Below are 19,421 nucleotides of genomic sequence, written 5' to 3'. Positions count from 1 at the left end.
CGCTGGTGAGTCGCTATGTGATCGCTGGTGAGCTGTCAAACAGACAGCTTCACAGCGATCAGCACAGCGACACCGAGCGCCCGGCGTTGCTGTGTACTTTAGTTACCAGCGCGCTGATGCAGGGAGCTGGTAACTAAGGGACACATCGGGTTTCTAAGGGATGTGCGTCACTTAGAAACCCAATGTGTACCTTATTTACCAGCTCCCTGCATCAGCGCGCTGGTAACTAAGGTACACAGAGGGTTTCTAGGCACCGCACGGTGCTTAGAAACCCTGCGTTTACCTTAGTTACCAACTGATCGCTGGTCTCCCGCCTGTTACACGCAGTGAGGGCCAGCGGAAGACCAGCGATCAAAGAAATGTCCAGGGCTTTCCAAGAGCGATTAGCGATACCGGCAGGGGGGCCGGTCGCTGATCGCTGTCACACACAGCGATCTAGCTGGTGAGATCGCTGTTGCGTCACAAAACTTGTGACTCAGTAGCGATCGCGCTAGCGAGATCGCTATGTGTGATGGGTCCCTTACTCCAGTCTCCTGCCTGGTGTGTTTATGAGTGTGCTAGCTTTTCTGCATGACTGTTGTGTCATTTTGTGAAACGTGTAAATTTTAGAGCAGAGAAGTGACCAAAATATTTACAGACAGAAAAAAATACAATTTTTGACTTTTTGCAAAATTCTTGAACCACGTTTGCCATTTTGAAAAATTTGATGTAAAAAAAACAGCAACTAATACGAGACAAAAAAAGGAAAAAAACGTAAAAAAACACAAATGATGAATTGGGGCCGATATGTTATGTGATGCACCTCATTCGGTAATGTCATATGAATTATAAGAGAAGACTGTATTACATATTATGGCAACAGGGAAAAAACAGGATAACATTGGGCTCCTGGTAAGGAGAAGAGTAGGACATGTATGACAAAATATGCTGGAACTGAAGGGTAGAGAACAATGAGCGATAGTTTATTTGACAGACAGAAATAAAAAAAAAAGCGAGTTGAAATAGTGAACGAGTGAGGTCTGGCAACTTATGTAGGAATTAGCTAATATTTTCTTGTCTATCTAATAACAATCTCATAATTTACCGTACCTTCAAATATATAATTATAAGTTCAAATAAAAGTAAAAAAGAGAAACAGACGCCACAGTAGCTTATATACATGACAGCAATGTTCTTCCCTTGTGTTTTCAAAAAGCAGATGCCATTACCTATAACCCGGGCTGGGTGTGGACAAATATTTATAAATGATCCCATTTGTGGAGCATCAATCTTCTGTCATTTTGCCGTCACTCCTCGTCAGTGCCTCCCGTGGTAGAATGGCTTCCTCCTCTGTCAGATTTCCTGTGCTGCATATCCAGACCTGCACTTTTTACAAGATCATTACTTAAAAAAAGTGACCTCATTTTAATTGCCATTATGCTTCGTGCTGCCTATTCATTTGGATTACAAACGTAAATGCGGAGAGAAGTCGGTGCTTTATAGTTAAATGGGCATAAGGGGCAGTTACGCTGTAAGATGGCCGTGAGCAAGCGCAGCTAAAAATGCTCTTCTCGTGATTATCTTACCGTGTAAACAGGCTGGCGATCATGACGAATTCTTACGCAGCATGGCAGAGCTCGGAAGGGAAGGAGCGCCGTTTGACTTTTTCAAACCAAAATTGTCTGGAATTGCGATCGTACGCCATGTCGCGTTTGGAGAGCCCCTCATGTGCCTAAGCAGTGGAACCCCCCCAATTCTATCTCCAACCTTAACCCCAACACACCCCTAATAACAGCCCAGACTTAACCATAACCCTAACCACAAACCTAACCCTAACACACCACTAACCCTAATCCCAGCCCTAACCCTAATCCAAACCCTAACCTGTTATGAATGAGTCACCGGAGGAGAAAAAAACAAAAACACAATCTAAGTCCAGAAAACCGGAGAGGTTGGTAGCTAGCGGATTGCAGACCCCTGATCCTATTCACCACAACTAACAGTAGCCGTGGGGGTTCCTAAGGTGCCCTAGACCCCTTGTCACAGCCGGAGCGCTAAATAAACCTAAAGAAAGAGAAGGGAAATCTAAACTGCCCCAGAGCAGACCCCAGAGCAATAGACAGCCCCCAACATGTATTGTCGGTGAAAAGCAGATGAAAACACAAACACAGACAGAAAGACAGGCTGAGCAAATGATGGGGCCCAACTAACTAGATAGGAAAGGACAGAAAAGATGCTGGCTGCAATCACGCAAAAAACCCTGCCAAAAATAATGTCCAACACGTCTGATAGAAAAGGCCCTGAAGTCACTAGACTTCAAAATCACTATATCAGCACTCAGGTAAATCCTGAAGACAGAGCAAAGAGATCAACTGATCAGAGACAAAAATGGAGTTCAGCCCGTCCCAACCAGGGCAGGCTGAACACAAACACTAAGTAAACAGACAAAATCTCATGGAAAAATAGCAGAGCAAAAACTTAGCTTTTAGTAGACAGGCACTAAACTGGATGCCAGAGCTCAGAGCAGAAAGGATCACCAGCGACCCTGCAGGGAGTCGGCTGCCTTATATCCACTCAGAAATTCCGGATATCCAATCACACTCCACCTGTTCAGATGACAGGTTCTTCCCATCCAGATCAATTTCACTACCTCCTTTCACCAGCAGGGGGAGTTCTGTTATGAATGAGTCACCGTAGGTGGCAAAAACAGAAATACTAGCTAAGTCCAGAAAACCAGAGAAGTTGGCAGCTATCGGATTGCAGACCCCTGAACCTAACAACAACTAGCAGTAGCCATGGGGGGTTCCTACGGTGCCCTAGACCCCTCAATCACAGCTGGAGAACTACATAGCCTAAAGACAGAAAGGTAAATCTAAACTGCCCCAGAGCAGACCCCAAAGCAATAGGCAGCCCCCAACATATAATGACGGTGAAGCAAGATGAAAAAACACTCACACAGATAGAAAGATAGGCTGAGAAAATGATGGGGCCCAAGCTAACTAAATAGGACAGAATAGAAAAGCTGCTGTCTGCAATCCGCCAAAACCCTCTCAAAAACAAGAGCCAACAGACTGATAGGGAAAAAGGCCCTGAAGACGCTAGGCTTCAAAAAGACTATATCAGTACTCAGGTATTATCTGAAGACAGAGCAAAAAGGAAATCAGCTCACCCAGCAGGGAAAGGCAGAAATCCAGAAAAACAAGGCAAAACAAAACCAAAGCACAAATGCAAAAAGTAGAGCAGAAAACTTAGCTTTTGAGGAGCAGGAATCAGACTGGTCTCCAAGCATCCCTCAGAGTAATCACCCGCAAGGCAGAAGGGCATCGGCTGCCTTATATCCAGTCAGCAATCCCAGTCACCCAGTCATCATCATTCTGCTCAGGTGCTTTGTAATCAGCCTCGCTACCTTTCTTCACCAGAAGAGGGAGTTCATCAGACCTCAATGGTGAAGGGGAAAATGAATTCACAACAGTACCTCCCCCTTGAGGAGGGGTCACCGAACCCTCATCCACGCCACCAGGGCGATCAGGGTGAGCCCGATGAAAGGCACGCACCAATCTCTTGGCATGAATATCAGAGGCAGAGACCCAGGAATTATCCTCCTGACCATAACCCTTCCACTTAACCAAATACTGGAGTCTCCGTCTAGCCAGATGGGAATCCAGTATCTTCTCTACCTCATATTCCATGTTACCTTCAACTAATACAGGGTCCGGAGGTGCCACCCCAGGAACAACTGGTTCAACAAACCTCTTCAACAAGGACTTATGAAACACATTATGAATTTTAAATGTGACAGGAAGAGCCAAACGAAAAGAGACCGGATTAATAATCTCCAAAATCTTGTAAGGTCCAATAAATCTAGGCTTAAACTTAGGAGAAGCCACCTTCATAGCGATATCTTTTGATGATAACCAAACCATATCACCAACCTTAAACTGGGGACCAATGGTCCTATGTCGGTTGGAAAACCGCTGGGTCTTTTCCTGGGAGAGAGATAACTTATTCACGACTTGGTCCCAGATCTGGTGCATTCTCCACCTGCCCTGAAGAAAATCGAGGATGAAACCCAAAGTTACAAAAAAAGGTGACATCAAAGTGGCAGAACTAGCTCTATTATTTAAAGCAAATTCGGCCAAGGGCAAAAATGAAACCCAATCATCCTGATCAGCGGAAATAAAACATCTCAAGTACGACTCCAAGGTCTGGTTTGTTCTTTCCGTCTGCCCATTGGTCTGAGGGTGAAAAGCAGAGGAGGACAACTGAATTCCCAGCTTGGAACAGAAAGTCCTCCAAAATCTAGACACAAATTGAACTCCTCTGTCAGATACAATGTTCTCAGGAATCCCGTGCAAGCGAACCACCTGTTGCAAAAACAGGGGCACCAACTCAGAGGAAGATTAGGGAGTGGTACAAGATGAACATCTTAGAGAACCTATCACAAATAACCCAAATAACAGTCATTCTCTGAGAGACAGGCATATCAGAGATGAATTCCATTGAAATATGGGTCCATGGCCTCCTGGGGACCGGCAAAGGCATCAACAACCCACTAGAGCGAGAACAAGGTTTAAACTGGGAGCAAGTCCCACAGGACTGCACAAAATTCCTGACATTACGAGACAAGGCGGGCCACCAAAAAGACCGACTCACCAGATCTCTAGTACCAAAAATACCTGGATGCCCAGCCAATGCAGAGCAATGAACTTCAGACATCACTCTCTTCTTCCACTGGTCAGGAACATACAACTTTCCACTGGGACAACGCTCAGGTTTGTCCTCCTGGAACTCTTCCAGAGCACATCTCAAATCGGGCGAGATGGCAGAAAGAACTACCCCTTCGCCTAAGATGGTAGCAGGCTTGGTCACCACAGGAGAATCAGCAAAGAAGCTCCTAGAGAGGGCGTCTGCCTTGACATTCTTAGTGCCAGGAAGAAAAGAGACCACAAAATCAAAACGTGTAAAAAACAAGGCCCACCTAGCCTGTCTAGGGTTCAAGCGTTTGGCCGACTTCAGGTAAATCAAATTCTTGTGGTCAGTGAGGACCATGACTTGGTGTTTAGCTCCCTCCAGCCAATGTCTCCACTCCTCAAATGCCCATTTCATGGCTAACAGTTCCCGATTCCCCACATCATAGTTACGTTCAGATGGAGAGAACTTTCGGGAAAAGAAAGCACAGGGATTTATTTTAGATGTTACAGGATCCTTTTGGGACAAAACAGCTCCTGCACCAATATCAGAAGCGTCCACCTCTACCTGGAACGGGAGTGAGACATCAGGTTGCCGCAAAATCGGGGCAGAAGTGAATCTTCGCTTCAGCTCCTGAAAGGAAGAAACCGCCTCCGGAGACCAATTCAACACATCAGCACCCTTTTTAGTCAGATCAGTCAATGGCTTGGCAATACTAGAAAATTTTGCTATAAATTTCCGATATAAATTAGCAAAACCCAAAAACTTCTGGAGGGCCTTCAAAGAAGTGGGCTGAACCCAATCATAAATGGCCTGTACCTTGGCCGGGTCCATTTCAATAGTTGACGGAGACAAAATAAATCCCAAAAATGAAATCCTCTGTACCCCAAAAAGGCATTTCGATCCTTTGACATACAGGGAATTCTCCCTCAAGATCCGGAACACAGTCCGAACATGTTCCACATGAGAATCCCAATCCTTGGAGAAGATCAAAATATCATCCAGATAGATAATCAAAAATGTATCCACAAATTCTCGGAAAATGTCGTTCATGAAGCACTGGAAGACAGAAGGGGCATTAGTGAGCCCAAAAGGCATCACCAGGTACTCAAAATGTCCCTCCGGAGTATTAAACGCCGTCTTCCATTCAACCCCATGCTTAATGCGGATAAGATTATACACCCCCCTGAGGTCAAGCTTGGTAAACCAGCAAGCACCTTTAACTCTGGAGAATAGATCCGAAATCAGGGGTAACGGATACTGATATTTAATAGTAATTTTGGTGAGGGCACGATAATCAATACAAGGCCTTAATGAACCATCATTTTTGGCCATGAAAAAAAAAACGGCACCTAAGGGTGAAGAGGATGGTCTAATATGACCCTTCTCCAACGCCTCCTTAATATAGGATCGCATAGCCTCGTGCTCAGGTACAGATAAATTGAAGAGCCGACCCTTAGGAAATTTACACCCCGGGCTCAGTTCAATTGCACAGTCATAACTCCTATGAGGAGGCAAAGACGCAGACTCATTCTCACTAAATACATCATAAAAGTCCGCCAAAAAGTCAGGAACATCATGCGACTGAGGAGAGGTGGAAAAAAACGGAGCCTCACTAAGGGCACACCGACAACCCCAACTCACCACAGACACAGATTTCCAATCCAAAACTGGATTATGAATTTGCAACCAGGGAAACCCCAGAACAATGGTATCATGCAAATTATGCAACACCAAAAATCTGCAATTTTCTTGATGGTCTGGGGCGACCCGCATTACCACCTGGGTCCAAAACTGAGGTTTATTTTTCGCCAAAGGAGTAGCATAAATCCCCCTCAAAGGGATAGGCTTCCGCAGAGGTGTCATCGGAAATCCACAACATTTAGCAAAATCCAAGTCCATTAGTTTCAGGGCTGCTCCCGAATCCACAAAAGCCTTGGCGGAAAATATGGACAGGGAGCAGATCAGAGTAATTGCAAGAAGAAACTTAGGTTGAACACCACCCATAGAAAACGTGTGTGCAAAACGTTTCTCTCGTTTAGGACAGACAGAAATAATATGCGAGGCATCGCCACAAAAAAAACACAGCTTATTACGCCTTCTGAGCTCCTGATGTTGCTCCCTGGACAAAACTCTATCACATTGCATAGGTCCAGACACTTGTTCAACAGGTGGCAACACCTCTCGTGCAGTCCTGCGTTCACGTAAACGCCGATCAACCTGAATGGCTAATGACATAGAATCGTCAAGACCAGAAGGAACAGGAAATCCTACCATAGTATCTTTTACGGCTTCTGACAAACCCTTCCGAAAGAGAGCTGCCAAGGCATTATCATTCCAGGTAGTAAGGACCGCCCACTTTCGGAATTTTTGACAGTTCAGTTCTGCAGAATCTCGACCCTGGCTCAATGCCAACAGGGTCTTTTCAGCCTGATCAATAGCATTAGGTTCGTCATACAACAACCCCAAGGCTTGAAAAAATGCGTTCACATTAGTCAGAATAGGATCATCTGGTTTGAAAGAAAACGCTCAATCCTGGGGATCGCCACGCAGCAAAGAGATGACAATTTTAACCTGCTGCGCGGAGCTCCCTGACGAGTTAGACTTCAAGGCAAAAAATAATTTACAATTATTTTTGAAATTCAAAAATTTAGACCGATCCCCAAAAAACACATCAGGAGTAGGGATTTTTGGTTCAGCAGCATGTGAATGAGCAAGGTAGGCGGAAATTCCCCGCACTTCTGCAGCAAGCTGCTCCACACGATCCGACAATTGCTTTATATCCATTGAGAGAAAAAAAAATTCCCCCTACGGCCTCAGAGATATAGAGGAAAAAATATACACACTTTTTTTTTTTTTTTACAATTCTTTCCTGCTATTGAGTACCCTAGGATCTGCGGTATGGCGGGTGATTCTGTTACGAATGAGTCACCGTAGGAGGCAAAAACAGAAATACTAGCTAAGTCCAGAAAACCAGAGAAGTTGGCAGCTATCGGATTGCAGACCCCTGAACCTAACAACAACAACTAGCAGTAGCCGTGGGGAGTTCCTACGGTGCCCTAGACCCCTCGATCACAGCCAGAGAACTACATAGCCTAAAGACAGAAAGGGAAATCTAAACTGCCCCAGAGCAGACCCCAAAGCAATAGGCAGCCCCCAACATATAATGACAGTGAAGATGAAAAAACACTCACACAGATAGAAAGATAGGCTGAGCAAATGATGGGGCCCAAGCTAACTAAATAGGACAGAATAGAAAAGCTGCTGTCTGCAATCCACCAAAACCCTCTCAAAAACAAGAGCCAATAGACTGATAGGGAAAAAGGCCCTGAAGACGCTAGGCTTCAAAAAGACTATATCAGTACTCAGGTATTATCTGAAGACAGAGCAAAAAGGAAATCAGCTCACCCAGCAGGGAAAGGCAGAAATCCAGAAAAACAAGGCAAAACAAAACCAAAGCACAAATGCAAAAAGTAGAGCAGAAAACTTAGCTTTTGAGGAGCAGGAATCAGACTGGTCTCCAAGCATCCCTCAGAGTAATCACCCGCAAGGCAGAAGGGCGTCGGCTGCCTTATATCCAGTCAGCAATCCCAGTCACCCAGTCAACATCATTCTGCTCAGGTGCTTTGTAATCAGCCTCACTACCTTCCTTCACCAGAAGAGGGAGTTCATCAGACATTAGAGGTGAAGGAGAAAATGAACTCATAACACTAACCCCAAGTCTAGCCCCAACTCTAACCCTAACTTTAGCCCCATTCCTAACCCTAACTTTAGCCCCAACCCTATCTTTAGCCCAACTCACTTTAGCCTAACTCTAACTCTAATGGGAAAATGGAAATAAATACATCTATTATTTTATTATTTTTCCCTAACTAAGGGGGTGATAAAGGGGGGTTTGAATCATTATTTTTTTTTTATCACTGTGATAGAGTCCATCACAGTGATCAAAATGAACCAATAGGAAAAAATCTCCTTTGGTTGCTGGGTGCCGGGGGATCACATCAGAGGAGAGAGAAATGAAATGGAGAATCAAACTTTTTTTTTTTAGGTCGCCGTTATACAGTTAATAACGGTGATCGCAACACCGTGGTCGGTAAAAACCGACCCAAATCATGTTCTCTGGGGTCTCGGCTACTCCCTGCAACCGAGATCCCGGAGAAATTCCAAAGTTGGGGGGGGGCGCTATAACCTTAAACCTCAGCGCCGTTAAAAAGCGGCGCTGTGGTTTAAGTACCCTTAACTGCCGCAGTTAAAAGAGTAACGGCTGTCGTTAAGGGGTTAAATGTAACTCTCATCATTCTCCCCTGCTCTCGCCGGCAGAGAGAATGACATGTTCAGCACCCGGCACCAGGAAACAGTGCTTACTACAACGCTTCTTGCCTGGCGCCCGTCAGTGTGGTACTGATGCGGCACATGCATGCAACACGTGTGCCGCAAGTATTACATGCAAGGACATTGACATCTCTGGTACCGGAAATATCAGGACGTGTGAAAGAGGCCTTACAGCGGGTTTTTATGTTTGGCAGCTGTCACACGCTAAAAGACGCTTTTTATTCCAAAAAATAATTTTGCATCACCCCATTTTGAGAGCTATAATTTTTTCATATTTTGGCCCACAGAGTCATGTGAGGTCTTGTTTTTTGCGGGACGAGCTGACGTTTTATTGGTATAATTTTCTGGCATGTGACATTTTTTGATTGCTTTCTATTCCGATTTTTGGGAGTCAGAATGAGCAAAAACCAGCAATTGATGAGTTTCTTTGGGGGGGGTTACACTGCTCCCCATGTGGTAAAATTGATAAACCGGTTTTATTCTTCGGGTCAGTACGATGACAGCGATACCTCATTTATATTTTTTTCATGTTTTGGCGCTTTTATATAAAAACTATTTTATAGAAAAAATAATTGTTTTTGCATCACTTTATTCTGAGAGCTATAACTTTTTATTTTTCCAGTGATGATGCTATACGGTGGTTCGTTTTTTGCGGGATAAGATGCCATTTTCAGTGGTACCATGTATATTTATATCCGTCTTTTTGATCGCGTGTTATACCACTTTTTGCTCGGTGGTATGATGATAAAGCATTGTTTTTTGCCTTGTTTTTTTTGGTGTTCATTAAAGGGGTCAACTAGTGAGACAATTTTATAGGTCAGGTCATTGCGGACGCGGTGAAACAAAATAAATGTACTTTTAATGTTTAGATTTTTTTTTATTCAAATACTGATTTAATGATAGAATAAATATTTTTTTCATTATTATTTTATTTTTTAAAAATATTTTTACAATTATTTAGAAAAATTTTTTTTACTTCATTCTATCTTTTACACTTAATCCCACTATGGGACACTAATTTTTTGCAGTCTGATCGCAGCTATAGCATGCAGATGAAGCAGCATCTGCATTCTATAGAAGCTGTCAGTGCTGCACTCAGTGCACACTCACCTGAGAGACTTCCTGACGTGCACTGTGCATGACAGGAAGTTTCTCAGCTGTCGAAACCCGGATGTCGTCATGACGACATCGAGTTACCATGGCAACGATCCGGACCCCACTTCACGCCGTGGGGTCTCCGATTCAGAGGCAGAGGGGCTATTCTTTATGCTCATGCGTTTTCTAGGTGTCACATTTCACAGGAGGAAAATCCTTGAAAAATCCTTGAAACAGACTCCACCAATGAGACACCCGTGGGCGTGTGTCATGGGAAGGGGGTGGTTTATACTAGTGTCTAGACATGTTTACTCTTAAAATGCATGCGTACGCAAACGTATACGTACGCATGTCCATGCGCACGCCTGCGTTCCCATGAATTGTAATGCGTTGTTTTGATGCATTCTGTGCGCAAACGTACACATGCGTTTTTTTTACGCCTTGGGGTGGACCCAAAAACGCAAAATGTTGCATCCGGCGCGTCTAGATGCACCCGTGGAAAAAACGCATGTGCACGAAAACTCAGATGAACGCATGCAAACGCAAAACCATGCGTACGCCATGTTAAACATAGGCTGGCGATCATGACGTGATCTCTTACGCAGCATGGCAGAGCTCAGAAGGGAGGGAGCGCAGTTTGACTTTTTCAAACCAAAATTGTCTGGAATTGAGATCGTACGCCATGTCGCGTTTGGAGAGCCCCTCATGTGCCTAATGTGAACACGCCCTAAGGGTATGTTCCCAAGGTCAGTAAGCGCTGCGGGTTGGACGCTGTGTACAACCGCAGCAGTCAGATGTTACAGTATAGTGGATGGGATTTCATGAAATCCCATGTCCACTATGTGTGTACAGACGCCTGCGGCTTTCCTGTGGAGACGGACATGAGGCGCGTCTTTCCAGACAGTAACATGTCTATTTATCTTGTGGAGACGCTCAGTCTCCGCAAGATGAATGTCACCTGTACAATGTATAGGACGCAATGACTCAGCAAGATAAAGTCACCTGCACAATGTATAGGACACGGTGATGCCACAAGATAAAGTCACCTGTATAATGTATAGGACGGGGTGACTGCGCAAGATAAATTCAGTCGTACAATTTATAGGATGCGGTGACTCCGCAAGATAAAGTCACCCGTGTAATGTATAGGACGCGGTGATTCTGCAAGATAAAGTCACCCATACAATGCATAGGACGCGGTGACTCCGCAAGATAAAGTCACCCCTACAGACTCCGCAAGATAAAGTCACCCCTACATAGTATAGGATGTGGTGATTCCACAAGATAAAGTCACCCGTGCAATGTATAGGATGGGGTGACTGCGCAAGATAAAGTCACCCGTATAATGTATAGGATGCGGTGACTCCGCAAGATAAAGTCACCAGTACAATGTATAGGACACGGTGATTCCACAAGATAAAGTCACCCGTACAATGTATAGGACGCGGTGATTCCACAAGATAAAGTCACCCGTACAATGTATAGGACGCGGTGATTCTGCAAGATAAAGTCACCCGTACAATGTATAGGATGCAGTGATTCCGCAAGATAAAGTCACCAGTACAATGTATAGGAAGCAGTGATTCTCCAAGATAAAGTCACTCGTACAATGTATAGGATGCAGTGATTCCACAAGATAAAGTCACCCGTACAATGTATAGGACGCAGTGATTCCACAAGATAAAGTCACCAGTACAATGTATAGGATGCAGTGACTCCACAAGATAAAGTCTCCCGTACAATGTATAGGACGCGGTGATTCCGCAAGCTAAATTCTCCCGTAAAATGTATAGGACACGGTGATTCCGCAAGATAAAGTCACCCGTACAATGTATAGGACGCGGTGACTCCACAAGATAAAGTCACCCGTACAATGTGTAAGAAGAGCTGACTCCGCAAGATAAAGTCACCCGTACAATGTATAGGACACGGTGAATCCACACGATAAAGTCACCCGTACAATGTATAGGACGCGGTGATTCCACAAGATAAAGTCACCAGTACAATGTATAGGATGCAGTGATTCCACAAGATAAAGTCACCCGTACAATGTATAGGACGCAGTGATTCCGCAAGATAAAGTCACCCGTACAATGTATAGGACGCAGTGATTCCACAAGATAAAGTCACCCGTACAATGTATAGGAGGTGGTGATTCCACAAGATAAAGTCACCCGTACAATGTATAAGACGAGCTGACTCCGCAAGATAAAGTCACTCGTATAATGTATAGGACGCGGTGATTCCACAAGATAAAGTCACCCGTACAATGTATAGGAGGCGGTGACTCCACAAGATAAAGTCACCCGTACAATGTATAGGACGCGGTGATTCCACAAGATAAAGTCACCCGTACAATGTATAGCACACGGTCATTCCACAAGATAAAGTCACCCGTACAATGTATACGACGTGGTGACTCCACAAGATAAAGTCACCCGTACAATGTATAGGACGCCGTGATTCCGCAAGATAAAGTCACCCGTACAATGTATAGGACGCGGTAATTTCGCAAGATAAAGTCACCCGTAAAATGTATAGGACACGGTAATTCCGAAAGATAAAGTCACCCGTAAAATGTATAGGACACGGTGATTCCGAAAGATAAAGTCACCCGTACAATGTATAGGACGCGGTGATTCCACAAGATAAAGTCACCCATACAATGTATAGGAAGCAGTGACTCTGCAAGATAAAGTCACCCGTACAATGTATAGGCCGCAGTGATTCTGCAAGATAAAGTCACTCGTACAATGTATAGGATGCAGTGATTCCACAAGATAAAGTCACCCGTACAATGTATAGGACACGGTGAATCCACACGATAAAGTCACCCGTACAATGTATAGGACGCGGTGATTCCACAAGATAAAGTCACCAGTACAATGTATAGGATGCAGTGATTCCGCAAGATAAAGTCACCCGTAGAATATATAGGACGCAGTGATTCCGCAAGATAAAGTCACCCGTACAATGTATAGGACGCAGTGATTCCGCAAGATATAGTCACCCGTACAATGTATAGGACGCAGTGATTCCGCAAGATAAAGTCACCCGTACAATGTATAAGACGAGCTGACTCCGCAAGATAAAGTCACCCGTACAATGTATAGGACGCGGTGATTCCACAAGATAAAGTCACCCGTACAATGTATAGCACACGGTCATTCCACAAGATAAAGTCACCCGTACAATGTATAGGACGTGGTGACTCCACAAGATAAAGTCACCTGTACAATGTATAGGACGCCGTGACTCCGCAAGATAAAGTCACCCGTACAATGTAAAGGACGCGATAATTTCGCAAGATAAAGTCACCCGTACAATGTATAGGACACCGTGATTCCGCAAGATAAAGTCACCCGTACAATGTATAGGATGCGGTGACTCCACAAGATAAAGTCACCCGTACAATGTATAGGACGCAGTGATTCCGCAAGATAAAGTCACCCGTACAATGTATAGGTGGCGGTGATTCCGTAAGATAAAGTCACCCGTACAATGTATAGCATACGGTGATTCCACAAGATAGAGTCACCCGTACAATGTATAGGACGTGGTGATGCTGCAAGATAAAGTCACCCGTACAATGTATAGGAGGCGGTGATTCCACAAGATAAAGTCACCCGTACAATGTATAGCATACGGTGATTCCACAAGATAGAGTCACCAGTACAATGTATAGGACGCGGTGACTCCGCAAGATAAATGTCACCTGTACAAAGCATAGGACGCGGTGACTCCGCAAGATAAAGTCACCCCTACTGTTATGATTGAGTCACCGTAGGAGGCAAAAACAGAACTGCTAGCTAAGTCCAGAAAACCAGAGAGGTTGGCAGCTATCGGATTGCAGACCCCTGATCCTATCACAACAACTAACAGTAGCCGTGGGGGGTTCCTACGATGCCCTAGACCCCTCGATCACAGCCGGAGAATTAAATAGGCCTAAAGAAAGGGGAAATCTAAACTGCCCCAGAGCAGACCCCAAAGCAATAGGCAGCCCCCAACATATAATGACGGTGAAGCAAGATGAAAACACTAACACAGACAGAAAGATAGACTGAGCAAAGATGGGGCCCAAACTACCTAGATAGGAAAGGACAGGAAGGCTGCTGTCTGCAATCCGTGAAAAACTCTATGAAAATAAGAGCCAACAGACTGACAGTGAAAAAGGCCCTGAAGACGCTAGGCTTCAAAAAAGCTATGTCAGTACTCAGGAATATTCTGAAGACAGAGCAACCGGCAAAAGGAGATTCAGCTCATCCCAGCAGGGAATGGCAGAATCCAGAAAAGTAAGGAAAACAAAAACAAAACATAAATGCAAACAGGCAAAGCAGAAAACTTAGCTTTAGGGAAGCAGGAATCAGACTGGTGTCCTAGAAGTCCACAGAGAAATCACTCGCAGGGCAGAAGGGCGTCGGCAGCCTTATATCCAGTCAGTGACTCCACTCAGCCAGTCATCCTCATTAGTCTCAGGTGCCTGATAATCAGGCTCATTACCTTCCTTTACCAGAATAGGGAGTTCACCAGACCTCAGTGACGAAGGGGAAAATGAACTCACAACACCCTACAATGTATAGGAAGCAGTGATTCCACAAGATAAAGTCACCCGTACAATGTATAGGACGCAGTGATTCCGCAAGATAAAGTCACCCGCACAATGTATAGGACGCAGTGATTCTGCAAGATAAAGTCACCCGTACAATGTATAGGAGGCGGTGATTCCGTAAGATAAAGTCACCCGTACAATGTATAGGACACGGTGAATCCACAAGATAAAGTCACCAGTACAATGTATAGGACACGGTGATTCCACAAGATAAAGTCACCCGTACAATGTATAGGACGCGGTGATTCCACAAGATAAAGTCACCAGTACAATGTATAGGATGCAGTGATTCCGCAAGATAAAGTCACCCGTAGAATGTATAGGACGCAGTGATCCAGCAAGATAAAGTCACCCGTACAATGTATAGGACGCAGTGATTCCGCAAGATAAAGTCACCCGTACAATGAATAGGACGAAGTGATTCCGCAAGATAAAGTCACCCGTACAATGTATAGGAGGTGGTGATTCCACAAGATAAAGTCACCTGTGCAATGTATAGGGCGCAGTGATTCCACAAGATAAAGTCACCCGTACAATGTATAAGACGAGCTAACTCCGCAAGATAAAGTCACCCTTACAATGTATAGGACGCGGTGATTCCACAAGATAAAGTCACCCGTACAATGTATAGCACACGGTCATTCCACAAGATAAAGTCACCCGTACAATGTATAGGACGTGGTGACTGCACAAGATAAAGTCACCCGTACAATGTATAGGACGCCGTGATTCCGCAAGATAAAGTCACCCGTAAAATGTATAGGACACGGTGATTCCGAAAGATAAAGTCACCCGTACAATGTATAGGACGCCGTGATTCCGCAAGATAAAGTCACCCGTACAATGTATAGGACGCGGTGACTCCACAAGATAAAGTCACCCGTACAATGTATAGGACGCCGTGATTCCGCAAGATAAAGTCACCCGTACAATGTATAGGACGCGGTAATTTCGCAAGATAAAGTCACCCGTAAAATGTATAGGACACGGTGATTCCGAAAGATAAAGTCACCCGTACAATGTATAGGACGCGGTGATTCCACAAGATACAGTCACCCATACAATGTATAGGACGCAGTGACTCTGCAAGATAAAGTCACACGTACAATTTATAGGACGCAGTGATTCTGCAAGATAAAGTCACTCGTACAATGTATAGGAAGCAGTGATTCCACAAGATAAAGTCACCCATACAATGTATAGGACGCGGTGATTCCACAAGATAAAGTCACCAGTACAATGTATAGGATGCAGTGATTCCGCAAGATAAAGTCACCCGTAGAATGTATAGGACGCAGTGATTCCACAAGATAAAGTCACCGGTACAATGTATAGGACGCAGTGATTCCGCAAGATAAAGTCACCCGTACAATGTATAGGACGCAGTGATTCCGCAAGATAAAGTCAACGGTACAATGTATAGGACGCAGTGATTCCGCAAGATAAAGTCACCCGTACAATGTATAGGACGCAGTGATTCCGCAAGATAAAGTCACCCGTACAATGTATAGGAGGTGGTGATTCCACAAGATAAAGTCACCTGTGCAATGTATAGGGCGCAGTGATTCCACAAGATAAAGTCAGCAGTACAATGTATAGGACGCAGTGATAGCGCAAGATAAAGTCACCCGTACAATGTATAGGAGGTGGTGATTCCACAAGATAAAGTCACCTGTGCAATGTATAGGGCGCAGTGATTCCACAAGATAAAGTCACCCGTACAATGTATAAGACGAGCTGACTCCGCAAGATAAAGTCACCCTTACAATGTATAGGACGCGGTGATTCCACAAGATAAAGTCACCCGTACAATGTATAGCACACGGTCATTCCACAAGATAAAGTCACCCGTACAATGTATAGGACGTGGTGACTGCACAAGATAAAGTCACCCGTACAATGTATAGGACGCCGTGATTCCGCAAGATAAAGTCACCCGTAAAATGTATAGGACACGGTGATTCCGAAAGATAAAGTCACCCGTACAATGTATAGGACGCCGTGATTCCGCAAGATAAAGTCACCCGTACAATGTATAGGACGCGGTGACTCCACAAGATAAAGTCACCCGTACAATGTATAGGACGCCGTGATTCCGCAAGATAAAGTCACCCGTAAAATGTATAGGACACGGTGATTCCGAAAGATAAAGTCACCCGTACAATGTATAGGACGTGGTGATTCCACAAGATACAGTCATCCATACAATGTATAGGACGCAGTGACTCTGCAAGATAAAGTCACACGTACAATTTATAGGACGCAGTGATTCTGCAAGATAAAGTCACTCGTACAATGTATAGGAAGCAGTGATTCCACAAGATAAAGTCACCCATACAATGTATAGGACGCGGTGATTCCACAAGATAAAGTCACCAGTACAATGTATAGGATGCAGTGATTCCGCAAGATAAAGTCACCCGTAGAATGTATAGGACGCAGTGATTCCACAAGATAAAGTCACCGGTACAATGTATAGGACGCAGTGATTCCGCAAGATAAAGTCACCCGTACAATGTATAGGACGCAGTGATTCCGCAAGATAAAGTCACCGGTACAATGTATAGGACGCAGTGATTCCGCAAGATAAAGTCACCCGTACAATGTATAGGACGCAGTGATTCCGCAAGATAAAGTCACCCGTACAATGTATAGGAGGTGGTGATTCCACAAGATAAAGTCACCTGTGCAATGTATAGGGCGCAGTGATTCCGCAAGATAAAGTCACCAGTACAATGTATAGGACGCAGTGATAGCGCAAGATAAAGTCACCCGTACAATGTATAGGAGGCGGTGATTCCGCAAGATAAAGTCACCCGTAGAATGTATAGGACGCAGTGATTCCGCAAGATAAAGTCACCCGTACAATGTATAGGACGCAGTGATTCCGCAAGATAAAGTCACCGGTACAATGTATAGGACGCAGTGATTCCGCAAGATAAAGTCACCCGTAGAATGTATAGGACGCAGTGATTCCGCAAGATAAAGTCACCGGTACAATGTATAGGACGCAGTGATTCCGCAAGATAAAGTCACCCGTACAATGTATAGGACGCAGTGATTCCGCAAGATAAAGTCACCCGTACAATGTATAGGAGGTGGTGATTCCACAAGATAAAGTCACCTGTGCAATGTATAGGGCGCAGTGATTCCGCAAGATAAAGTCACCCGTACAATGTATAGGAGGCGGTGATTCCGCAAGATAAAGTCACCCGTAGAATGTATAGGACGCAGTGATTCCGCAAGATAAAGTCACCCGTACAATGTATAGGACGCAGTGATTCCGCAAGATAAAGTCACCCGTACAATGTATAGGACGCAGTGATTCCGCAAGATAAAGTCACCCGTACAATGTATAGGAGGTGGTGATTCCACAAGATAAAGTCACCTGTACAATGTATAGGACGCTGTGATTCCGCAAGATAAAGTCACCCGTACAATGTATAGGACGCAGTGATTCCGCAAGATAAATTCACCCGTACAATGTATAGGAGGCGGTGATTCCGTAAGATAAAGTCACCCGTACAATGTATAGGACGTGGTGACGCTGCAAGATAAAGTCACCCGTACAATGTATAGCACACGGTGATTCCACAAGATAAAGTCACCAGTACAATGTATAGGACGCGGTGACTCCACAAGATAAATGTCACCCGTACAATGCATAGGAAGCGGTGATTCCACAAGATAAAGTCATCCATACAATGTATAGGACGCGGTGACTCCGCAAGATAAAGTCACCCATACAATGTAGAGGACGTGGTGACTCCACAAGATAAAGTCACCAGTACAATGTATAGGACGCAGTGAATCCGCAAGATAAAGTCACCCGTACAGTGTATAGGACGCAGTGATTCCGTAAGATAAAGTCACCCGTACAATGTATAGGACGTGGTGACGCTGCAAGATAAAGTCACCAGTACAATGTATAGGACGCAGTGATTCCGCAAGATAAAGTCACCCGTACAATGTATAGGACGCGGTGATTCCGCAAGATAAAGTCACCCGTACAATGTATAGGAGGCGGTGATTCCGTAAGATAAAGTCACCCGTACAATGTATAGGACGTGGTGACGCTGCAAGATAAAGTCACCCGTATAATGTATAGGAGGCGGTGATTCCACAAGATAAAGTCACCAGTACAATGTATAGGACGCAGTGATTCCGCAAGATAAAGTCACCCGTACAATGTATAGGAGGCGGTGATTCCGTAAGATAAAGTCACCCGTACAATGTATAGGACGTGGTGACGCTGCAAGATAAAGTCACCCGTATAATGTATAGGAGGCGGTGATTCCACAAGATAAAGTCACCCGTACAATGTATAGCACACGGTGATTCCACAAGATAAAGTCACCCGTACAATGTATAGGACGCGGTGACTCCGCAAGATAAAGTCACCCGTACAATGTATAGCACACGGTGATTCCGCAAGATAAAGTCACCCATACAATGTATATGACACGGTGACTCCGCAAGATAAAGTCACCCGTACAATGTATAGGAGGCGGTGATTCCACAAGATAAAGTCACCCGTACAATGTATAGGACACGGTGACTCCGCAAGATAAAGTCACCCGTACAATGTATAGGATGCGGTGACTCCGCAAGATAAAGTCACCCGTACAGTGTATAGCACACGGTGATTTTGTACGGTTCAGTGATCACTCGCGGCGTCACCTGCGTTCTATATCCGGCAGCGCTGTGGACGGAGCGG

Source organism: Dendrobates tinctorius, unplaced genomic scaffold (genome assembly GCF_039654945.1).
Source record: "Dendrobates tinctorius isolate UK_male_01 unplaced genomic scaffold, ASM3965494v1 ptg000177l, whole genome shotgun sequence".
Taxonomy (NCBI): Eukaryota; Metazoa; Chordata; class Amphibia; order Anura; family Dendrobatidae; genus Dendrobates; species Dendrobates tinctorius.
Note: the sequence above shows the minus strand (reverse complement) of the source record.